Below are 5,601 nucleotides of genomic sequence, written 5' to 3' on the forward strand. Positions count from 1 at the left end.
AGCCACAATGGTTTCTTAACCATCCTAATGTGTTTTGATTATGGTTTTGTCGGAAACCATGCGCAATCTCAATTGTCAATTGTCACTTGTGTAATACCCTTACACAAAATTGCATCACAAACACTTTGCATTACTTCCTTAATACTTCTGCAAGTACTTAAGGGTAATCTTCATGGCTTACTTGATAAAGATTTCTTAAATTCGATTTTGAAAACAATTCATCATACTCAAAGTATATGAAGTGTTATACATCATTACTTATTTAATTGATCCGGCAGAAGCAAAAATGGAATCAATCAAACATGTTCAATTTAATTGAAGTAGTCATGAATCTTATCAACATAAGACTTCTTATTGACGCTAATATCATGTGGATTTATCTACATAAATCTAGATATTAAAGATGTATTATATTACTCCAAAAGTCTTAAATCATTCTCAATGATCAATATGTCATTCACATATCGGACTAAATAAAATTTCCGTAACTCCCACTAAACTTCATGTATAAAAACAACTTCTCGTCTTATCGAGAAAAATTTTATAACATGATCAAAAATATTGATTCTAACTCATTGATGTCCTACTTAAGACCCTCTCTTAAGTTTCACATTATCTTAGGATTGCAAGAATCTATTAAAACTCATGACATGTATTGAATACATTCCTTCTATTGAAGAAGTGGGTTTTAGATTCACTAGCTTGTATTCATATCCTCATAATGAAACACAATCCCTAAGAAGATCCAAATAGACTTAAGCATTTCAATTAGTGCAAAACCCTTTGCTATCAATCTTGCTTTGAAATATCTCTTTATTAGTGCAAAACCCTTTGTCACTAATCAAGCCTTTTAGTTTCGGATTTTCATGGCTCTAAGCCTTGTATTGAGTTGTGACTTAAACACTCTTATGTAAGTCATATGTTCATTACTTTCTAGAAGTAATCAACTTGAATCAAACAATTTCTTTTGTAAGTTATAAGCTCTTTAACTTTCTTAAAAGTAGCTTGAATTCATCATTTTTAACAAGTGATGAATTTAACCTCCTAGGTTTTAAAGAAACAACGTCTTACACAAAACGTCTTATGTAGCCAAGAAAGACCTGTTTCTTGCGACATGACATTCTTTGTGGCTCTTGAATAATTTTCTCCCACTCTGTCTTCTAGAATAAACTTGTATTTTAGAAAGATGACTTCACGAGCCACAAACCTGGTGTACTCGTGATTATCATAAGGAAAAATGAGCATTTGTTTCTTGTGAAAACTTACAAACATGGTACCCTTACCATTTCATATCTCATATGATTCTATTTAGTGGAATGATAATTTAGACAAAAATGATAAAATCCCCAAAAGTATCAAGTAATTCAAAGTAACTTGATTGAAGTCCAAACCATATCGAATAGCGTTTGATTTCTTATCCAACCACACATTACTCCATAATGTGTGCTAAGAGAGATTAATTTGTGATACTATATCACATTTCCTTTGGCTTATATCAAAGTCTTCACTTTGATAATCCCATCACGACTAAATCGTGATTCCTTGAACTCTTTGAACGTCTTCAAAAGAATTTCTCTATTTACCTTATCAACTTGGTAAAAGAAAATGATCAACCTATTTTGGATCAATGATTTACAACCTCGATCTCCTTTTCAATCAAAAGGTACGAGACATCTTGCTTTGAATACAAGATACGCATATACCATTAACAATCTAATGGTTTCAAGAGTACTCGATAACTCTTTGCGTTCATCATTCCAGAATTTAAGATTTAATCTTGGGTTACCAATTTGAGTCTTGTATCATCTTCATGATATATCATTCTAGTTTGGTTTAGAATATAATCACCTTGATAATGGGCTAGCCATACATCAAATCATGGTGTATAGGGTCACAATAGTGAAACCTCTTTTGTATCTTAACAAGTTTATATTCTTATTTAGAGTTTTTGTACTTAATAGTCACAATTAAGTACAACTCCAAACCCAAAAACTAGATTTAGTACACAATGACTCTATCTCTCGACTTCATTATTGCTAGTCGTCATATTCTAATCATCCTATGTATCAAACATAATGATGAAAACCACCACTGGTTTCTAATATTGACGAAGTAGTACTAGCAAAATTTATGTTTAATCAAATAAACATTTAAAGAAGAAGATCCCATTAGATGTCCCACAACTAACTTGTTGATTCTTCAATAATTTGGGTAGTTTCCTTTCTCGTGTCCAACATTTAAGACAATGGAAACTTTATCGGTTGGGATTGATAGGTTTAGTATCGTTATTCTCAACAACTTTACCTTTAACATTACCTTGTATCAATTCCATTATAATCCTTACTTCTTGAACCTCGTCCTCATCTTAACGGTTTAAGAGAATGCTCCCACTCATTTCAATGAGTCTTTGCTTTGAGAAGCAAAATTGAATTCATGAAGAACACTCTTCATTTGTTCGTTTTAGTCTTAAAAACTCTCATTGAGGTGGTTGCGTTATTTTGGTCAATTACGAATTCTGACAAAACTAATTACCAAAACAATCATTTCAAGGTACTTAATTCTTTTAAGTACATAAAAAACAATCCATTGTAAGTAGATGTGTTAGTCTAGAATCAAAAACCTGTTTGATAATAGATAACTTTAATCTATACTCTTTGCAAGAGATCCTTAGCAATGGTTCATATGAGGTTTCAGAAGCAAAATTCAAATTTGTCTCTAGTTACGATGTTTTAATGGAGATTTTGAAAAATCGAAATGATATCGTATATGAATTGTGGTAAAGAAATAGAACAATATGATAACGGAATAGTGGAAAACTTAACATTTATCGTTTTAATAATACTTGTAGATAACAAGTTTTATGCATTTTTCTAGTGACCTCTACCCAACTAGATAAAAATGATTCCGAGATCCAAATTCATATCAACTTGGGCACGGGGTAGCCGATGAAACCCTTATCAATATAACTCGGTGGATTAACCTTTTAATCGATTCTACTTTTAGAACTCTCGGTCGATAAAATTACATTAACATTTATCTTTAGCCCAAAACACATGACAAGGGCACGGGGTAGCCGATGAAACCCTTATCAATAACTTTTGTTGAGTTCAATCCAAATTTCGAATAAATGTGTCCATGATCCAAATCCACATCAACTTGGGCACGGGGTAGCCGATGAAACCCTCATCAACATGAATTCGGTGGATTGCCATTCATCGCCCACTTCCCCTACGTAACAAGGTTTGTACCCCGGGGTAGCCGAGTGCACTCCCTCACGAAATAGGTTTTCATGGTTTCTACTATTTGGTAAGGCTATATCTCAATTGATTGTTTTAGCGAGAGGTCATGTCAATTTATTATCTATCACGTTTTAAGTGAACTAAAGCGGTGAACTACGATAATTCTAATTGACACGGTCGATGGACTCGATTAGAATGATGCATGTTTTAGTTATGGCGATTTAGCGATGCATGCGACATAAATAAAATGCAAAACATAAAAAATCCTAGTATGGCCTTCCTAAAAAATAGAAAACTGTTTAACTATTACATATTCGGAAACCAACTCCATTGGTCCCTTGAACTCGGTTGTGGCACGCATCTCGAGGTAACACCGTCTTTATGAATCGCCATCTTTAGGAAATCCGTCTTTAGGAACTCCGAAATGAATTAAAATTACATAATAAATTACATAATTCCTATTATACATTTGTAACTAATAAAATAAATCTATTAAATTACAAGACGGTGATACGAGATCACATTAAAAATTACAACCGAATCGATATTCCCATACATTTCGGGTAATACCAATTAAAACTAAGGCCATACTAAGCAAAATTACATAATTCAAAAATTATATAAATAAAAGACATTCAACAATTGAAATATGCAGCATTATAATATGTATAAACATGCCCAATTTTATGCTGAATCGCCTTTAAATTTGCCAATATCGTATATTACTCGGTTTTTACGGATTTGCGTGATTCAACATTTTACAATCACCAAAAATACATAAATTCATATTTATGCATAAGTTAATTACCCTAACTGTTTAGGACTCAAAATTTAGTCTTCACTAATAATTTGACCATAATTAACTCATATTTGTTCATAATGGACTTAAAATTATAATAAAATGCTATAAACTTCAAATAAATCATAAAATTTCAAATAAATTCAAAATTTGAAATTTAAACTCATGAACATTCTGGAAAAATCCCATGACACTCATAATGTTCAAAAACTTAGGTTAAAAATTTCGAAAATTATCCGGGAAAAACAATGTTGCGGTTTTATCGGTTTTAACTAAAACAAACATAAAAATATGAGAAAAATTATTTTCATCAACTTTTAAATTTTAGATCTGAAAAATACAATAAAAAGCAACATGTGACGTTTTTCCTTAGTCATGAAGTATGTTTTAGCAATTTTTCACTAAAAATGTCACTATTTATGCTATTTTTCTTCAAAAATTCATAAATCATGCATAAAGACTTCAATATAGCCAATTATTTTACACACATCTTGTAAAATTGCATGTGACAACATACTAAATTTATATGACCAGAATCGAAATTTATTTCATATTAACCTATTTTTCACTTAAATCCGAATTTAATAATAAAAAAATTCATTTTTCGAGCATAAAAACTCATAAAATTATGAAACTTTCCAGATCATCTAATAATAATATATGTGAAAACATATCCAAAAACCACTGGAAAATTCAAAGTTTAGCTAATTTTCGTCCAAAAATGGCATTTTTATCATAAAAATCACATTTTAATGCCAATTTAATATTAAATGAACAATAAAATCAAGTAAATTAACCAAAATATCCTAAAAACATTTTAGGACCAGAAACTTATCATGCATTAATAATTTTCGTGATATATCATAATATCACAAATTCATAAGTTTTATATGTTAATCGTATAACTCGGAAAAACTATAACCGATTTGCATGCAAACAACCATTTCTCTGATACCAATTGAAGGAAAGGTAGATCTTTATACCTAACAACATACTCATATATGTATAAATTTAATTTGTCATAAAATTAACTAATGATCTTATGCATGCAAACAAAAGATAAGATAGAGGAGAAATCATGTCCTTACATTGATTTTCGGTATATATGGGCACAAAAGAGTTCTCCTTCTCTTTTGTTCTTGAGCTATCCCTTAAATGGAAGAACAAAGACCCAAGACCCAAGTGTAGGATCTCTCCCAAGGCTTTATACCCAAAGCTTTCTCTTAATTAAAACCAATATTATGAAGACTAGATAATACTAATTTTGTGAGAAAATTGAACCAAAAATTTGGTCTCCTTATGCATCCAAGTGCACGTTTTTGGAGAAGAGGAGAGCAAGAAGTATTTGTGCTTGCTTTAACACTTATATGCAGCATCTTTTTATGAATGAATGATGACATGAATTATCACTTTGGACATATAAGTCAAGGTGGGGCAAAGAGAAGAAGAAAAAACATCAACCATTACACTACCAAAAACGTGTGGGACAAAGGGAGGTAGAAGGTTTATGCTCTTCAAAATTTCGGCCACTTTAGGTAATATGGGTCCATATTATCTTTGTCA

The sequence above is a fragment of the Silene latifolia genome, chromosome Y (genome assembly GCF_048544455.1).
Source record: "Silene latifolia isolate original U9 population chromosome Y, ASM4854445v1, whole genome shotgun sequence".
Taxonomy (NCBI): Eukaryota; Viridiplantae; Streptophyta; class Magnoliopsida; order Caryophyllales; family Caryophyllaceae; genus Silene; species Silene latifolia.